The sequence below is a fragment of the Typopeltis vanoorti genome, chromosome 10 (genome assembly GCF_054136105.1).
Source record: "Typopeltis vanoorti isolate ZY-2024b chromosome 10, IOZ_Tvanoo_1.0, whole genome shotgun sequence".
Lineage (NCBI taxonomy): Eukaryota > Metazoa > Arthropoda > Arachnida > Uropygi > Thelyphonidae > Typopeltis > Typopeltis vanoorti.
In genome coordinates, this window is record NC_143558.1 from 19,296,263 (window position 1) to 19,317,548 (window position 21,286).

Here is a 21,286-nt window from a genome sequence, read left to right on the forward strand (position 1 = left end):
TGCATCATTACTAACTTCCTATCTATAATTTTCCTCCAAATCAATCTGTTACCTGTCAAGACTCCAACATTGTCAGATCTAATATTTCTATCTTCTAAGGTACTTTTTACCATATCAATCCACCTATATATTGGTCTTCCTTTGGGTCTTTTACCTGCCAACCTGGCAGAGAACACTTGTTTTACTAATCTTTCCTCCCCCCTTCTTTTTAAGTGACCATACTACCTGAGATTAGCTCGGCTAACACATCCCTGGATTCTAACAATATAAAGTTCTTTCCTAATATCCTTGTTTTTAATATGACATTGCCATTGATGCCATAAGTATAGCATCATCTGTTCACTCCCCCTCCCCCCCCCATCTTTCTCAGGACTCGTATCTGCATTCTCTAGTCTTTGGTCAAGTGTTTTACTTCTAACTCAGCTCTCAGATTCATAAGTTAAAATTGGTTTAAACACTGTCTTGTATACAGCTAATGTAGTGTTTTGACTAATTTCTCTCTTATTCCATATAAATTTATTCAGTTGACTTCCTACCATACCATCTTTGTTGATTCTGTTTTCTATTTCCATATTTAATTTACCATCTTCACTAAAAATGGTGCCTATGTAGCTGAAATCTTTTATTTGTTCTATAGGTTCTCCATTCACAACACAGTTGACATTTTCAATGATTCTGCCTATTTTCATTATCTTTGTCTTTTTATTGCTGACCTTCATACCATATCTATTACAACAGCGATTCAATTTAGTCAGAGAATCTTGCAGACTTGTAGTGGATTTATTTAGAAGTATAACATCATCCACATAAAGCAAAGAGCTGACATTAACATCTCCAATTTTGATATCAGGTTTAATAACACTTTCATTCATAATGTGATCCATGTAGATAATGAATAACAGAGGGGATAATGTACATCCTTGTCTGACACCAGATTTAACATTAAACCACCTACCTGTACTTCAATTCTAACTGCTGACTTACAACTCAAATAAAGACTGAGTATTGCTTGATATAATGCCTCACTGACACCATACAATTGGATCGTTTTGAATAGCTTCTCTCTCTCTCTCTCTCTCTCTCTCTCTCTCTCTCTCTCTCTCTCTCTTTCTCTCTCTCTCTGCACCTTGTCATATGCTTTATCCAGATCTACAAAACTTAAATACAGATCTTTGTTATATTTCAATGATTTCTCAACTATTTTTCGTAAAGTGAAAATCTGATCCTGACAGCCTCTAATTGGCCTGATTCTAGCTTGTTCTTCACAATCCTTCTCAACTGTTTCTCAAGTATACTGGCATAAATCTTACCAGGAACACTCAGTAGAGAAATACCTCTGTGATTCTTAATTCAGTTTTATTTCCCTTTTTATATATGGGTGCTATGAGAGCTCTGCTCCAATCATCTGGAATTCATCCCACTGTCCAGACCCTATGAAGTATGCAATGCAGCCACTGTAAGACTCATACCTCCATACTTCAGCATTTCTGGTCGAATATCATCTACTCCAGCTCTTGACGGTTTTTTTCTACTTCAAGTATGCATATGCTTGCCTGATCAGTGTTTTTTACCACTGTGCTGTCATCACTGCTAGTTTCATTTAGCAATTTTTCGAAGTAATTACTCCATACTTCAAGGATATCTTTTTCTCCAATTTTCATATCATCTCTAATTCCTTTTACAGCACTCTTTCCTCCATTTCTGAGCTTCTTCAACAACCTCCAGAATATCTTGCTACCTTCTTGATATTTATTTTCTATGTTCTTACCAAAGTCTTCCCATAACTTTTGTTTACCTAGTTTTACACAGTGTTTAGCTTTCTTACATTTGTCTCTGTATTCTCTAAGAGCACAAACTGCTTTATTTGCCAGGAACTTTCGATATGCTTTCTTCTTTTCCTTCACTGCCTCTTTAACCTTCTCTGTCTACCATGGCATTCTGATTTTTTTAAATCCTTGCAGACAACCGCACCACATGCCTCTCTGGCTGAATTAATCAATGTTTTCTTCAAGGCTTGCCACTGAAGAAAACATTGATTAATCCAAGGTTTGGTTCCTGTTCTCAAACACTTTCATTTTTTCTTCAATAATCTTTGTGTATTTTAGTCTACAGTTCACATCTGAGTGCTGCTCAACTTTTATTTGCTTAAAAACTTTCTTAAATGTTCTGCTTTTCAAAATGAAATTCATTTTTATCCTGCTCAAGACTAAATAGTGATCACTTCCAGTTTCAAATTCTTTGTACACTGGTGTCCTGCACCAGGGAGAAAACATCACTATCAACAAAAACATAGTCAATGAGACTTTTTTTATTCCTAGCCTCTTCTCTCCATGTGAATTTGTGCACATTTTTATGTTGGAACATGGTGTTAGTAATAACCAGTCCATGTCCTGAGCAGAAATCCAACAGATATTTGCCATTATTATTAGCTTTGCTCTTAATAATGCTCTTTTCTCCAAATTTTCCCAAAATATTTTTGTATGTCTCACAATCATTTCCTACTCTGCTATTTAGATCCCCAACAAGGACCAATTTTCATTGTGTCAGTTGCTTTTTCTAAAGCCTCAATAAATTCCTCCACTTCTACCTTAGTAGAACTTTCTGTGGGCTCATAAGCACAAATAAGTCTCATTGTCCAATTCCCCATTCTGATATTTGCCCACATCACACTACTTGAGACTGCCTGCCATTCTAGAAGATTAGCCTCATATTTTGTGTTGAATACTATGGCTACTCCTTCTTTTCCTTGATTGTCATTGCCTGAATATAACATTTTGTATTTATTGCTCAGTAAGATCTCACCAGTTTTTGTCTTTTTGTTTCAGTCACCCTATTATGTCGATCTGGTACTTATCTAATTCCTCAGCTAGCTCCATTTCTTTGCCATTCTGGCTTCTTATGTTGATAGTACTGATCATGAGCTCTGGTGATATTGAGTTGGGTGTGTTTTAGAGTTTGTCAGCTATGTTCCAGTAGCTGATTTTTCGCTGTTTGCCCTAGTTCCCTGGCAAAAACAATGGGGGCCCTTGTTTAACCAGGCGACTCCCCAGCTGGCATGAAATTCTTTATGGTGTACCATTATTTAATATTGTGGTTTAAACCAATAAGAATACCATTTGGTCGGCTATATCCAAAATTGCTAGTCCATCGTCTTTTGTTCAGTATCCAGGTAGATACCTAACAGGGTGCACCACGAGAAGGTGAGATTGGACATTAGGTCATAAACCATGGTCGGTTCTCCACATTCCTTTAAATGCTATGTGGAGGTCTCCTCTCAGTTATACAGCTTTGACCCTTAAGCACCCCTCCTACCATACCAGCTTTACTAATTCTGTAGTCGTTCCTTATTTAATTTACCATTTTTACTAAAAAATTGTGCTTAAATACCTGAAATGTTTTACTTGTTCTATAGGTTCACTATTCAGGATACAGTTGATGTTTTCAATTTTCTGCTATATTATGTTTGTCTTTTTATTGTTGGTTTTCATATCAAATTTATTACAAAAGTTATTCTGTTTAGTCAAGGAATCTTGCAGATTTATATAAGATTTATTCAGAAGTATAATAAAATCTGCATAAAGGTAAAGAGCTAAGATTAACATCACGAATTTTGATATCAGATTTAATGCTATTTTCCTTTATAATGTTATCCATATAGATAATGAATAACATTGGAGATAATGTGCTTCCTGTATCTCCTTCAATTTTAACCGCAGACTTACATGTTAAACAGAGACTATGCATTGCTTGATATGATATCTTATTTATACCATATAACTGTAACTTTATGAAGATTTTTCCTCTTTCCACCTTTTCATGTTAGTGCTCATCTTAAATCCGAAATTTTTATTAAATTCCACCAACACATCGGAGTTCTTTGTATGCAATTTTAGTACATTTATCTCTTCTGTAGAAATGCTGCTGCTTGACTCTCTGCTCATCATAAAATGATATACATTTAAATGGGTGAACAAAACGAATCCTAGAGATGCCTTATGCATTGCGAATAATTTTTTATGCAAATTTTAATGAAGTAAAATATTCATAAAAGTGAAACACTTTTGTGTTGACTTTGTTTAGAAATGACATCAAGTCATCATTCATGTCATTCTTCCATATTTTAAATTTTCAGAACATTGAGCACGGCCTGAATAGCTGATTCACACACTTCATTCTCTTTGTATAACTCCTTATAGTAAGTTAGTATTCTGTTTCCCCCATACTAGCTTGAACCTTCTCTGAAACTCTCTCTCTTTCTCCTCCCCACTCCTCTGATTTGATTTCATTAATATGTCATTAGTAATTTGTTCAACGTTTTCCTTCAGTTTAGTTGCACTGTTTTTTCATTTAAAAATATGTGAAGTATCATTTTGGGGCTGTTTTTCAAATGCTGTATTATTTTGTGTATGTGTGTGAGAGATATTGATATTTTATTTTCTCAAAAAAATTAAAGTAAATACCTTCTGTATTTGTGGGTTTCTTTATATCACATTCATACGAAATTGTTTACATGAGAGGATACCCATGTTGACTTTTTTAACTCATAAATGTTTGCACAGATGATTTTCCATACTTTATTGGAAACTCTGTCCATATAATAATGCTGATTGTTGTTGTTGTGCATGTTTATACCCTGCTCTTATTGGATATAAATTGCTCCTGGTGTCATTAATTCATGATAAATTGGAAGAAATTTAACCGAAACTTTTGGAGGAAAGTGTTTCCTCCTACAGAAAGCCATACTGGCTTAGGAACACAATATAATTCATCTGACTTAGTTGGTAGAGTGGGTAACATTACTGTCCTTTAACCTGCAGGTTATGGGTTTCAATACAAATTGTGACATTGGTGTTTTTGAATATCTTTAGTCAGTAGATGATTTTTGTTTGCCCAATGTAAGACCACTACTTAATGAAGGTCTGAAGTTACCTGAAAACTACCATGAGGGGGGGGGGTTCTAAAATGTGTTAGAAATGCCACTCACTCATGATGAAAAGAGTCAGAACCTTTTATAAAAATATTTAATTTTTCCAATATCTTGTCTCAGTCACTGAGACAAACTATTGGAAGAATACAATAGAAAAATAGATCTTGGAGACTGCTCCACTTATATACCTTTTAGATTATGCTTCCACCAAATATCAGATCAAAAAATTGAAAAGTCTGCTGAAAAAAAAAAAAAAGTTTCTTCCTGGCTTCCTGAAATCACAAAGAAACTCAAACCCTTCAGATTCCCCATGCTATAAATTAGCAAAATAGCTAGCCAGCTTTCTTACTTCCCATTCACCCACTGATCATACCACATCCTATATATATATATATATATTAAAAAAACAAAAAAAAAACTTTGCCCATTTTAAAATTTCTGTTGAGAATTTAATGTTAAATAAGTACAGATATTTTATTTAAAATATCTTAAATATATTTATTTAAAATATATATGGTGGGAGGTCACTGCCCGATCTGGGTAGTGACCTCCCACCATAATGTAGAACATCACTCATCTCCTAGGAGATGAGTTTTACATTATGGAAAATATTAAGAATACTGATCAGAACTTTCCCCACCTTTGCTGCGAGTTGCCCTAGTTTGGACTACTTGCTTTAGCTTACGCTAGTAGTCGCTGATACTTTTATAGTTACTATATTCTTTGAATTTCTTATTTGGTTTTAAAACAATGTGGGATTTAATATCCCCTTAATTTAAATAACAGATATTTTAGTTTATTTTGATCACCTTGCTATTCACCTAATATTCCCTTAAGTGACACCTTATCACAGATCTCTTTTCCTTGCTATGCTATCCATTCCAGATATTTCTCTCATAAGCACAAAATTTATAAACAGATAAAGGGTATCTTTAGTGGCTTCTCAACCCCTCCCCCCCATGCTTTTTTGGAATAGTTTGAAAAACAAGCTTGATTCAGCCCCCCCCCCCCTCTCTCTCTCTCTCTCTCTCTCTCTCTCCAACCATCTATCTTGCCAAGATGTATAAATGATATGTTTTCTGTTTGACTTCATGGTCTGGACACATTAGACCAAGGGTCGGCGAACCGGGGTAAATTACCCCAAGTGGGGTAAAAATGAAATTCTTGGAGGTAATGAGGACTCAGTAGGCATAAATGAAATTATATAAAAAGCGTGTTCCTTGTTATGACAGAAATTTTTCTTCTGGTAACACTGCATCTGGCCAATGTAATGTACGTGTTTTGGAGACATCATGCCATGTTGAACTCCAAACAATTTGGTTGCTAAGGTGTTGTCAAGCATCTAAACAGATATTATTTGTCAGTTGTCTATTACCCACGTTAATCTTATTTTTTGACACGTGTTTTTGCTTTGTTTAAGTCAATTTAAGTAGTTATTTAATTTAATTTATTTCAATAGTTTTATTTTAAGTGGAAGATTTTCATTTATTAGCCATATTTTAGTTCTATGTTAGTTCGATAATTTGATTAATATATTTTCTCCTTGCTCGATTAATTTTCGATGGTCAATAAAATAATGAAATACTGCCTTCATCTTGAGGACGTCTTAGTGCCACGTTTACCAATTAAATTATTGTAAATTTAAACGAACTTTAAAAAAACTTAAATTCAATCACTATCTTTTTTACCCTTCAGATGACATCAACTAGAAAAAGAATATACCTGGAAGAGTTCCTCAATTATGGGTTTACACAAATAGAAGACAGGGGAATAATGAAACCACAGTGTGTTGTCTATTTGAAAGTACTGACTGCAGAATCTTTCAAAAAGAATCAGTTGAAGAAACACTTGGATAATTTGCACCCACATCTGTCTTCCAAACTGCGGGAATACTTTGTAAATTTGGAAATGTCTGTCAAAAGACAAAGACTGGACAGCAACTTGAGAGGTACATTCGATCAATGTTCAGCATCAAAGGCTAGCTTTGAAGTGGCCTGGTTGATTGCCCGAAACAAAAAACCATATACTATTGGTGAATTTCAAACCAGCAGCTTTGAAAATGGCAGAGATTATGTGTGGTCAGAAAGAAGCCATGAAACTAAATTCACTATCCTTGTCTGCAAAAGTTGTGAAAGAAAGAATTTCTATTTTAGCAGAAAAAGTGAGGGAACAAATTGTCTTCAATAAAAGAGAGTAAATGCTTTGCTATTCACTTGAGACTACAGATCAGTAGTAATTCGCAGCTGATGGTGTATGTTCGCTACAAAGGTTTACATGCAATTGAAGAGGAATTGTTGTTTTGTTCTCCTCTCGAGTTGCGATTTCGCGGAATTGATATCTTCAATAAAGTTAATGATTACTTTAATAACGTTAATTTAAAGTGGGAAGACTACATTGCTGTGATCTGTTGATGGAGCTCCAGCTATGTTGAGTCATGTAAGTGGTTTTTCGGCTTTGGCGAGAGAGATTAATCCAAAAATTGAAGTTAACCACTGTATGATCCATCGCTAGTCACTGCTTGTGAAACATTTGGAACCTGCACTGGAAGCCATAATGCATGAAGTTATTAAGGTTGTCAGTGTTGTCAAAGGACATGCACTAAACACGTGACTGTTTTGTGAATTATGTAAATATGGTGAGGCTGAATATACAGACCTACTTTATCATACAGAAGTGAGGTGGCTCTCACGTGGAAATGTTCTGAACCGAGTGTGGGCTCTCAAAACTGAACTTGAAATTTTTATGGTTGATCAAAAGCATGTTCTTGCAGATAAGTTTACAAACTCCTCGTGGGTTGCACATCTCGCATATTTAGATATTTTTGAGTATGTGAATGCATTGAACAAAGAATTGCAAGGAAAAAACATCAATATAATTTCAACCAGAGAAAAGATTTCAGCATTTGGATCAAAGCTTTTATATTGGAGACAGAAAGCAGAACAAAACACGATAGCTGCCTTTTCAAAGTTAGCTTTGTTTTTGGAAGATTGTGAAAATATTACTTTTGACGACATCAAGGATACAGTTCCTTATAAGGCATCTTACCAAACTCAAAGAGCAGTTCTCTGATTACTTTCCAGATCTTGATTCACATACTGTCAGTTTGGTTGTAGATTCCTTTAAATGTGAAATTGCTGATTTACCAGAAGAGCCTCAAGGGTTGGCAGAGGCACTTCTTGAACTTCGATCCAATAATGAAGCACGTATTGAATTTGAAAACAAAGCAGATGTCATATTTTTGGATGTCAATAGCTGCAAAGGCTTTCAGAATTGCACATGAGGAGGCAGTCAAAAAGTTGCTGCCTTTTGCAACAACCCACCTTTGCGAACAAGGATTTTCCACTCTAATGAACATGAAAACAAAGCAGAGAAATCGATTGGACCCTGGAGAGTATCCAAATTGGTCTGACATCAAAATGCCCAATTTTGATGTTATTGTATCAAAAATGAAACATCATTTCTTCAAAACCTGAAGAAGTGAAAAAGTTTTCAAATAAATCCTTTTGTTTCATAATGAGGATATTAATTTATTTTATACTTTTTATATTTATAATTGTATTCCCCGTATAAATAGATTCAATAAACCTTTGGAATTTAAATAATCTACGATTTTCTCCCTTTCAAATCAAGGGGGTAACGTCGACGTAAATAAATATATTTTGGGGTAATAGGTAAAAAAGTTCCCCGACCCCTGCATTAGATTCTTTCCTCTATCACCACAATAGTTTCACCCTAGAATCCAGTTTACTATGGAAAAGAAAACTAATACTAGTCTAGCATCTAGACACATTGCAAACACATCTACCTAATAGTAATCTGTTCATTTCAGTATACAGGAAACCCACTCACACAGTTAGATACATTCACAAACTTTCAGAACTTTTTCAGAGGCTATAGAGCCTATAGCCTTTGTTCTGATGAGGCCTCTCTTGCAGTAGAACTCAATCATAGACACACCTTTCTGTCTAATGGCTACAATTCTCAGTGTCATAAAAATAAATAAATATAATAATATTATTATTATTATTATAATCAATCATTCTTCTAATCCTTAACCTTCTCTTCAGAAAGATTTTATTAATGCTATCACTTATGTCTGAAGCATATCAGAAAAAATAGCCAGACTCTTGAAGTAATACATCCTCTGCACTACTTTCAAACCCCCTGGAAACTATCTACCTTTATCTGCTCCACTAAAGATCAAGTCTTTCCTCTCTCAGTTCTGGTGTATATAGAGTTATTTGTTCCTGCAAGTTGGTGTACTATGGACAGACAATAAGATCAGCCTACATCCACATGGAAGAACATAAAAAGTACATTCACATTACTTGAATCTGAATGATGTGCGTAAATTCACATACAACATCCAGTGCAGTTCATTCCAATCACGCACCACTCTACGACAAAAAAAAAATCTAGCTCTCACCCTATTCTTGACAGCATTCATTCTCAACTTCTAAGGATGCCCTCTCGTCATTTCCCTTCCCTCCATAAAATGAAAAATTTCATCTATGGTCATCCTGTATGACCCTTTCAGAGTATTGTAAGTCTCCATCATATCATCTCCTCTTCCTCCTGTTTGCTAGTTCATTGGTATACAAAGTCTTCATGATCAGTATTCCACATTCTCAACATCATTTTTAACACGCTTTCTATCAGAATCACCATGGAAGCCAGGAAACTAGATGTAGACACAATAGTCCAAGTGAGGTCTCTTATCACGGCCTTGTAAAGAGATAAAATGACTTATCTTTACATGTCAGGGTTTGTTTTAGCCTTGCAATTATCCTATGAGAAGTATTTCCTATGTGGCCCTTAAACTTCAACTAACCATCTACTAAAATTCCAATACTCAAGCTTGATCAGGTTCTTCTAGTATAATCCCACCAATATGACATTGAGTATCTAATTATATCAAAGTGCACGACTTTACGTTTACTAACAAACTGTCAGCCATTTTCACATGCCTATAATTCCACCATATTCAAATCATTCTGCAAGATACTGCTTATCACCCATTTTTGATTACATTGCCTATTTTTGCATCATCAGCAAATACCTGTATGTCACCTGTCAAATCCTGTATGCCACTGGTTACCTTATTTTGCAGACTCACATCTCCCGTATATCACTTTTTGATATCTCTCAGTTAGCCATCTTCTTCTTGTTATTATCTGAGACCTCCAGGGAGTCAAGGACTCCTTCACTCACTGCTCTATGAGAGAAAAACCTAGCTCTTATCCCTTTCTTGACTGTGAACAAAATTAACTTCCATGGATTTCCCCGTGTTCTCTCTCCACCTTCCATATAATGAAAAATTTCTTCAGACGATATCCTATAACACCCATTCAAAAGTTTATAGATCTATATCACATCATTCCTGTTAACCAGTCTGTAATCCACATACTCACCACCTGTCCTCATAATCTAAATCCCATAATCCGGATATAATCTTTGTAACTGTTCTTTGCACCCTTTCCACGGCTTCTTTATCTCCTTGGAATCCAGGAGACCATATCTGTGTATATCTGTGTGCAATAATCCAGGAGTGATCTTATCAAAGTCTTATAAATAGGCAAAATGACTTCCTTATCCTTACATGTCAAGGTTCACTTCAACATCGCAATTAGTCTCTGAGTTTTATTTGTAACTTTTGTTATGTAACCTTTGATCTTCAAATTCCTATCCACCAATATGCCAAGATCCCTTGCCTCCTCAGTTTCTTGTAGCATAACCGTTGCTAATATAATATGCCACTGGAAATCTCATTCCAAAGTGCATAACTTTACACTTAATAACATTGAAGTGATAGCCATTTTCATTTGCCTAAATTTTCAACCTATTCAAATCATTTTGTAAGTGCTGAATATCAGTAGCATCCCTGATTCCCCGCCTATCTTCGCATCATCGGCAAACAGTTGCACATCTGATGTTAGACTCTGCCTAATGTCATTAATGCATAGATTGCACAATAATGCCCAAGGACTGAACCCTGAGGTACACTACTGATTCACACCCACTGTATACCACTTTTTTTTTGATATCTGTCTGTCAACCATCCCTTGATTCAAGTCACATATTTATATTCCAATTCCATATTCTCCAGTATATGCAACAGCATTTCGTGTGGTATCCTATCAAATGCCTTATCAAAATCCAACATTTTCATAGCATATTCATTCCCTTTATCCAAACCCACATTCTACCATTTACGTAACAATCTTCCATGCTGTATTCTGTCAAAAACCTTAACAAAATTCAAAAGTATCGTGATATATCCATTCCCCTTGTCTAACTCATTGGTAACATTATTATAGAATGTGAAAAAGTTGCTAAAACATGATCTTCCCTTAGTAATCCCAAGTATATTGCAAAGTAAAGATTCCCTGTCAACCCATTTCTGAATGCAAATCCTAACTTTTCCAAAATTTGAACCACCACTTCAGAGATACTAATAGGTTGATAGCTGGATACATTAGACTTTAGTTTTTGTAACATCCTTGTGCAATGGAATTATCATACGTTCTTCCACTCATGTGGAATTTTTGTTATCAAATTATATAGCTTGGTCAAAGGAAAAGCCAGTTCAACTAAACACTTATGCATCCGTGCTAATATCTCATAAGTCCATATTGCTGAATTCTTATTCAGTGTGTGGGACAGCTCTAGTACCTCCTCATATCCCTGAGTTTCTTCATCCAGTGAAGAGATGACAGAATTTTTAGCAAAATGAGCACTCATTAGTTAAATAATCTCTTCTGCATCTGTCATTCTCACACCATTGCATTCAGTAGGTTATTCTTTCATAATCTTTCCTTGACTTTCAGCATAACTATAGAATTCTTTTGGGTTGTCCTTAGCTTGCAGAGCCAGTTTCTTTTCATACTCAAGCTTAGCTTACCGTACAGCTGTTGTGGCTCTTGATTGCTAATTATATTTTTTGTAACTGGCATCATCCTTATTCTCACAGTATTCCTTCATCATCTTTATCTTACAAATTTCTTGCAACACTTCCCATGCACTGTTGATATCCATGACATCTAACAACTGATACCATGCTCATAGCCTAGCATCCTCCTCAGTTGACTATGTAGTTCATCATGTAAACTTTTCTTAATGGAATGTTCATAAACTTAACCATTTCTCAAGTGAGTATAGCATGATCTCTCTCTCACCAACCAGAGGCAGAATAGTTACTTCTTTAACTGAAACTCCCTCAGACACCGTAATCAAATCCGACACTCTTTAATTTTGGCTTCCCTGTGTATAAATTCAGTTTCATTCTTCTCATGAGATTTTACTGCTACTCAGTCAGTCAGTCTTCAGATAATTATCTCTCCCATTATAATTACTTGTTTCGTAACCATCATTTTTTTGATAATGCATTTCTTCATATATTATTTCTGGGAAAACTCCCATGTTACTCCTCTTAAAAACTATTATTTTTATGCCTATTTTGCCTGCTTTTGTTTAGGAGTGCCCTTTTTTTAATGTCATTGGCTTTTTACTCAAGAATTCTTAGGGCATTGCAGATGTATTTTAGAGACAATTATATGTAGCATAATTGAAGAAAACAATTAATTTGAAAAAACCCGTTTTTTTTTTTTTTTTTTTTTTTTTTTTTTTTTTTTTTTTTTTTTTTTTTTTTAATACTCCACATTCATGTACAGGTATAAGTTACCTGCATGCTTTTTTGTATACTCTTTTCTGTAGTCTGCATGCCACACTTGGACAACTGGTAGATCTCTATTGTTATTTAGTCCCTTGCTTATATAAACATCCTTGCACATGCTTAATAGTCCAATTAAAAAAATTGAATCATTTTATTAATTAGCAAAACCATTCCCAAAAGTGATGTTTGTGTCGCTTCTTTGCAAATACCTTGACAGGTCACATCATTCAAAAAAGTTGACTGACTTGGATAATTTTCTGTGAATCCATGTTTCTTAAACTTCTGTGGGAAATTCTTCTTCCACAGACACTTCTACAGTCTGCATTGTTTGACGGACTTTGATCATTTTCTGTGAAATACATGTTGCTTAAACTTCTATGGGAAATCCAGCCAAGTATACTAAAATGAAGGAAAGTTGTGGGAGAGTCATATCATACAATTGTTTTCAGTCAAATTTGGATTATAGTTGACTTCCGGTCACTTACACACTGTCGAACCAGAATTAGCAGGTAGAGTTACAAAGGAGGAAATAGAGTAAAATGCTACAAAAATATTCACATCATTCAGACAATTTTGATAGTTTTTTCCAATGCTGTTTTACCTTTTTTAAACTGAGTAATATCTCCTTAAAAAAATCTGGAGTAGTACCATAAAATACCACTAATCATAGTAGCAGATTGCAGTTCACCCTCTTTTTCCTGAGATTTACTTTTTCTGTATATGAGATTAAAAATTTGTTACATGTGAGGCATACACACTGTTGAAATAAATTTTGGGACATCCCCTCCCCCCCCTTCCTCAATGTGGGTTACCTGTTCATAATGGAGGGGACATCACAGTGATGATACTGGTCCCTTTTATTCTTCCTCTTTTTTTCTATACCTTTCTTCCCATTTCTTTGCCTCTCCTGCATCTTTTTTTACTATCCTGTCTTCCAGACAACCATCACTAGGATCCAATATTATGTTTGCTATGCAGTTTGACATGGCAAACATGACATCATGTTTGACACCCAGAAAGAGGGGATCCTGATAGTCTTGCATTACTTTGGCTTCCTACATTGAGTTTGGTGGTCCTGGATGACCCAGCCAGGATCAGTTTACTAGTGTACTTGCCTGTATTGAGGAAGTCTCCTACTCAGTGGTCCAGATTTGCAAGATCGTAGGCATCCATGTGTGTTTTCATGGTGGGTGGAGATTTCTGGCACCAAACCAAAAAAAAAAAAAAAAACCCTTTGAATGATCATCAATCCTTCATCCGCAAATTTTCCAGGGCCATCACAAGGCCCTAACCAAGTACAAGTACCATAAATACATCATTTATAACAGAAGTAAAAAGACATTTGACACACTTAATATCACAGTTTCTCATCATCCATGCAACAGGTGAAGAACCAATAGAGAAAATGTTGAAACCTTATTTTTCCTACCCAGTGGTAGGAAAAATAAGCTTCAACATTGGGCTTGCTATACTTCTGGTATAGCACTCAAAGTAATTCTGACATTCTGCTACAAGCAACATGAATGTGTGGGTGGCTAGGGAGAGAATAATAATTACTGCAATTCCTCATAAAACATTTTACTATTCTAGACAGAATGGGATCTCTTTTTAATGTTCCAGATGAGGAGATATGTGCAGAGCTAATTAAAGATCAAGGAGTACCAGGTATGAAGTACAGCCTTACTTTTGATATACTCACCTCCCAACATTGCTCAAGTAGGGTATCTCAACTGTCCTGTTAGGCTCTGCATCCCTGATCCACTAAGATGCTTTAAATGTCAGAAATATGGATAAACTGCCTGTCACAACTCTACCATATGTGCCTGTGCCTGATGTAGTAGTAAACAGCATGGTAATAAATGTTGCTTTGCAGAGAAACCTGAATGTGTCAACTGTGAGGGAGACCATCCAGCCTACTCAGCTGCATGCTAGTGGAAGGATGAGAAAGAAATATAAAAGATAAAAACTGGGGGGGGGGGGGGATCTTAGGATGCAGAGAGAGAGAGAAGTCAGCCACCACACACCCTGAAATTTTTTAATGCTTGAGAAGGTGGCAGTTAAGAAAATATCAGAAATTACTGTACATGTATGATGTATGTCTCCGCCATCCAATAATTTCTGCATACCTGAAATTTATGATCACAAGTACTTCTGTGTGGAATGCTTCATGGAATACATTTTGCTCTCTTTCTCTCCTGAAACAACATGTTCAATGAGACCCCCCCCCCCCCACACACACACATACTTGTCAAGAAATTATTGCTAGGACATCACTAAAAGAAAACCCACTAGACACGCTCAGAAAAATGGATATCTCTGGATCCACTGAATGTAAACTGAACACAACAATTGATCCTCTCACATCATACAGTACATTAAATTTTTTTCCAGTGGAAGAGTTGGACACTGGCTGTCCATACTTCCCAAAATCAGTTGACAAATGCAAGCCAGATAAAGGTAAGCCGTTGAGCTCTCAGAATTCAGACTAGTCTACAAATTCAAAAACAATTAAGAAAATTCTTATGATTGAACTGTTATGGATTTTCCAAACTATTGATCATATAAAGGTTCTTCTGCAGAAACACACACCAATATGTTTCTGTCAGGCCATGACTAGAGATGGACCTGCTCATTAGGAGTCTCTGTCTTAATGGGCAACCATGCTCCTCCTCTCTGTATTCAGCTTACTACTGCTGTAGAAGCCTTTTGCCTCTCTGTGGGGTTTCTTATTATAATATGTTCTGTTTATTTACCACTTGGTTCTGAGTTAACACAGATCAACCAGTACTGAAGAAGTCTCTACCCACACCCAGTAACTAACATCACACTGCCTGTTGCACTTCCTCATCCATAGTGAAATGCCATCCAGAAAGATGTTTCTTGAGGGGTCTGAACAAATAGAAGTCTGATTGCACTGAGGTCTGGGCTGTAGGGAGTGGTAGGCATGGCAGAGTTCCCCAATGATCACAGCTCAACCACTCATGAGTGATGTGTGGAGTAGCGTTGTTGTGCACCAAAATCTCACAGACACACACACTTGTCAGGCGTCCTGGTCATTTTTTTTCGAATGTTAGCTTTCAGTTTGTCCAGTATTGCACAGTAAAGCTCTGCATTGATTGTTCCTCCCTTTGCTAAGAAGTCCACTAACAGAATGCCTTGGCAATCTCAGAACACTGTGGCCATGACTTTTTTTTGCACACAGGAGATTGTGGATGGATGTTTCCAGGTCTGTCTTGTTTGCTCTTTGGGGTAAACTGATGAACCCATACTTCACCTCCTGTGACTAGGCAAGTTAGAAAATCCTTGCCTTTATCACTGTCTCGCAGCAGTTTCTCCAGACACATTCCCGTGCATGTTGCCTTGTGCTCCTCTGACAATTGTTGGGACACCCGGTGGGAGCACATCTTTCGAAAGCCAAGGACATTGTGAACAATTTTGTAAACAGTAGACTTACTCAAGTTCACCACTTGTACAATTTCATGCAGTTTCATTCGCCAGTCTTCAAGAACGATGCCCTTAATGTGTAAAATTCTGTCTTCTGTTTTGCTTGATGAAGGCCTGCACACCAGATGTCGATCTTAAATGTCACCATGGCCCACTTTAAATTCATTGCACCAAAAATACACCTGCTTCCTTCACATCACTTTTTGTCCACATGCAGCAACCATTTCACAGTGAATATCATTTGGTGAAGCTTGTTTTGCTTGTAACAAACTATTAACTTCACAAACACCTGTTTTGGACTACACTCACAAGGTAGCTGCCATGTTGCAATTGGAATTAATTCTGAGGCAAAAGTAGTACCACACTGCACTGGTGGTCTTTTTGAACATTATTAATGGGTCTCTGTCCACTGTGTTTTATCTCATTCCATTTCACCATTATTAAGATAAAAATATTACCTTATTTTTCGAAAACCCCTGGTGTGTATATATATGGAAATGATCACTTTCCTGTGAACAGTATCCTCACAGAATGTCTTCTCATAGAAACTACATTCTCCTACAATTGGTACCCAAGGCTTGAAAACTTTGTGCCGGCTCTCACTAGTCTTATGCAAATATCTCATTAATCAGATATCTGCCTAGATGCACATGATTACCTAATATATCATGGTCATGTTTAATTCCTGATCTGGTCAGTTTATAAGCTTTTGTCAATTTTTATTAATTTTTATCCTGTATAATTATGTTGAATCAGATATGTTATCTACTTATATACTTAGTCTAGCCATAAATGCTTCTTGCAGCATATTCTCTCAAGCTCTGACCACAATTTGAAGTTGACAGATTTAGATCGGGACTTCCTCAGATGGTGAGGTGTGGTCGGGCACATTTATCTCCAACCACTGTTGTGTGGCCTTGTCTTGTGTGCAGGGGCTGAGTCCTGTTGTTACATTTGTTGCCTACCATGAAACATGTTGTTCAGGGGTTGTACCGCAGGTTACAGCATGGTGTCTTGATACACTTTGGCAGAGGTTTTGACCCTTTTCTCACAGAAATGTAATCTCCAAATCCCCCCCCCCCCCACACACACACCAAACCATCACTGATGCAGTCTGATGACCTCTCTGGATCCTGGATGCTATGGTATATGTGGTGTGTGTGACCATTTATACTCACTTGTTTTGGTGTTAATCACCTTAGTGGTGAAAATTTTCTCATCTGTTAAAAGGATATCTGTGTCTGTTCATGTATACTGCCAAAGTGCCTTTGATTTTATCCCCCTCTGCCATATGAGTTGTGCTGTTAGGAAGTGTCCAGTAGAATAATGATAGGGTCTCACTGAGGACGCTAAAGATAAAGTGATGTGCATATATCCTATCCTCTCATTGGTTGTATTCCATTACAAAAAAAAAAAAAAAAAAAGTCATAATGGAATACATCATCGAAACGGCATTTGTAATGACCAGTAATCCCCTTAGATACAATAAGTAAGGTAAACACACAAAAAACTATTTATGACATGAAACAGAAACAGTACTGCATAAATAAAATTGGTGATTAAACAAAATTACTCTTCTGACATTTTTGCTTGTCAACTAAAAATTCTTACTTATCATGGATGAGCACATTTTTTCAAGCCCTGTGGATACCCATGTGGAAAATTGACCAGGCTGAGTGGAATCATTTATTCCATCTTGCAAAATTTAATGCTGAAACAGTCAGTCAAACACTTATGAATTAAGTACAGTGATTAAGTTACAGATTGATTGTGCCACCATTTAGATGTGGCCATAACAGAGGTCTATTGATACATGCCAAGATTTTATTTTAGTTATTGAAATATTATTTATAGAAACACTTGCACTTAACTGCGACAATATACATAGACAAAAATATAAAAGTAAAAAATAAATAAATAATCAGAATTTCAAAATATGCCTCTTACCTCTTAAAGAAATTTCGTATACCTCTAGGGATATGCAAACTACACTTTTGGAAACACAGATATAGACATTTCATCTACCCTGGAACATAATGGACATGTGGTTGCTGAACCCAAAGCATCAGCAGACACTTTAGGGATAAGCTTTGTTAGAATCTCAGCAAAACTTCTTATCTTCCTGGATGTTTGATGTTAAACGAACAACAAAAGAAGTAACAGCGACTCAACTTTTCTAAGAAGGAATTTAAAAAGAGCAATTTTACTCTCAGGACTTGGTGATGTTCATTATGAGATCCATCTTCAATAGATCTCCTCTTACTGTACACCAGAATACTTACAAAGGAGTATTATCTGGATTCATAACTAAGTCATTTATCATTGCCATCCCAAACCAGGAAAAGATCCAACACAAGCAACTAGTTAACCATCCTTTTGCTTTAACTAGCTGCCTTTGGAAGTTATTGGAGAAACTAGTAGATGCCAGACTTTCTGGTATTTAGAAAATAGCAATCTTCTCTTCAACATGCAGTATGGCTTTCATAGATACCACTCAACATTGAACCATTTGGTCCATTTAGAATTTTATGACACAGCCTAAAGATATGGCATATTATAAGATCTCTATGATCTAGGTCTCAGATGGCATCTTCCTGTCTTATTAAAAACTTTCTTTCTAGCTTAGTCTTCCAAGTCTGAGTGGTAGGCATGTTATTCTGGTTATAACATTAAAAATATGATCCCCCCCCCCCCCAAGGCTGTCATAAGCATAACTGTCTTTTTTATTATTATTATTTTTTTTATATTACTCTCACTCACAAGAAAGGCAGTCTATAGCATCTATAGAAAACAGATGCCATGTGGAAACGCTTCATAGGGTTGGCTCTTCCACAGAATTGGTAGCAAGTTTAGTGAGTATACAGTTGAACTGTGTAGGGATGTTGAGCAGCTGCGGTTTGAGTTCCTGTAGATCTGGCAGAAATTAGAGTCATAGATGCTATTTCTGCTGAACAATGGTCGTGGAAATATCTATAGAAGAGACACAAGCAGAAACTGATCTTCTATGGGAAAATGACTGAAAAGAGTGTAAGAGATGTGTCGTTAATCACCAAACTGCCATTTTCTGAAGCATCGAGAATTTCTAGGGACATCTTAGGTGCACCATCCCAAACATGAGAGCAGTATTCCATTATTGGTCAGGTTTGGGATTTATACAGAGTAAGTAACTGATCTTTGCTGTCAAAGTAAACTCAATCACTGAACATTTCCACTGTAAGCAGTGCTGTATATGTTGGTGATTTCGATTTTATAATTCTTGTGATGTCATTTTTGTGTCATTCTTCTAATATGAGGATTATTGAAAAGCAACATCAACAAGCATTTGATGATATTCACTCACGGGCTATTAGTGGATTCAAGTTTTCAGCAGGGAAAAAAATGTTTGTGTTCACATCTGTCAAAAATGTACTCTTCACTCACACCTAGAGTTAAGGATGCGAAAAATTGTTATCCACAGCAGCAGAAGAAGCTAAGTTCTTGCAACCCATTTTAGCAGAAAGCTTACGGAAAGCATTTCTTACACACATTCATCAACTAAGAAAAAAAGGGCATTGAATATCCTTATCTTTCTGTCCTCCACTGAACAGAATGTAAATTTTCCTTGATTTACCTCATCTTGTTCAATCAAAGCTTGATTATAGGTCCACAGTTCTGCAAGAGCCCTCTGATCGTGGAATTCCATCCATCATTAGGGTATATGAATAGCTACTCTTGCATTTTGCATATTTCCCATTCAAATTCCTTATGTCAGAGCAAAGGAACCTGCTCTGTTACTTTGACAGAAACATTTGTCTCTACTGATAAACATACAAATATTGGCTGCTCACAGCACCACCAACAGAACCGGACTTGCACAATTCTGTGGGCAGTGCGGAAGTTGTAACAGTATTTATAGCAAGACTGTGTATATATGTAAATATGGCAGTGATCAGTTTTTATTTCAATTTGTTTTCCTTTACACAACATGTTATTTACTTATTTAGCTATTTATTTTTTATTATATAATATATAGCTGTAACCATTATAATGATACAGTATGACCTTTGCTGTCCTTGTGCTCATAAACCAACCACACCATCCACCTGATTGCAAACACAGTCTATATTGCTATATAAAGCAAACAAGTATACTCCTAGAGCTGACTGACTGTACATTTGTCCATCATTAGAATTTACAGAATCCAAAAGATATCACAGAATGGCTTATCAGTATCCCTGTTGTTCATAATGTTGGTAAAAGACTGCATCACCCATAATCCGCTTCAGGAAACATCATCATTTAATGGAAATCTAAAAGTTATACCTTGGCCAAATAATGCTCAGGAAACTAACCCCAAGGGTGTTAGGACATATGTAAAAAGAAAGTTTATAGGAATTCCAGTTGGTAATAGGACACTATTATGAACCTAAGTTTCTGTGATATGGTTGCTGCACACAGTGACACATTAAAAAATGGAAGGGGACAATCAATACCAGTGTATGCTTACATAAAGAAACGTTGTGAATATTCTGTAGAGCATTGTAAGCCCATGATATAGAACTGTGACTTGCATTACCATTTCCAAATGAATGGGAGAGTCTGTCTAATGCTTTATGACTAAGTGCATCATTCCAACTGTGAAGTTTTGTGATATGGGCTTAAATGGATTGTGGTGTTTGATTGGTATAGACTCAAGCCCCTGGTTTTAGTTTCTGGAAGAATGAATGCCAATGGGTAATGCAATGCTTCCTACATAATAGCAGTTTCACAAGTGCCTTTGATGCAATGTGATATGAAAAATATTGATCGGTTTACACAGGGTCTCATTCTCAACTAGACAAAAACTCGGACTGGAGTTCATCCAACATGGATTGTAGCAAGGTTGAAGGAAGAATGGTCCAGTATACTTAGTTATCACAACCATTGAAAAGTATGCTTAAGTGGAAATTATGATCAAGACCAAAAGAATAGCAGGCTATATTACTAAGGGGATGTGTAATTTTGATATCTCTGAAATATAGTACTCAGTAATTATTTCAAGATAGTATATGATATTGCATGATGTGTATGGAAATCTGCCAAATTTCAAGGTTGATTTCCTGAGTGATATTAACATTTTATAAGCAAAAAACAAAAAGTTTAGATCACTGTCAGTCCTCTATTTTGTAATTGTAGTATGGAGATATACCAGTTGTAAGAAAAAAAAAATTAAAATCCTACATTGAGTGTTTATTTTAGGATGAGCAGCTACAAAATGTTTTAGC

At 36.1% G+C, this 21,286-nt stretch overlaps 1 protein-coding gene across 3 annotated transcripts in view; it reads left to right on the top strand.

The window, feature by feature from the left end:
- Nucleotides 1–21,286, top strand: part of flfl (serine/threonine-protein phosphatase 4 regulatory subunit 3 flfl) — a 229,579-nt gene that overhangs the window by 147,535 nt on the left and 60,758 nt on the right. The gene's annotated exons all lie outside the window — the stretch shown is intronic.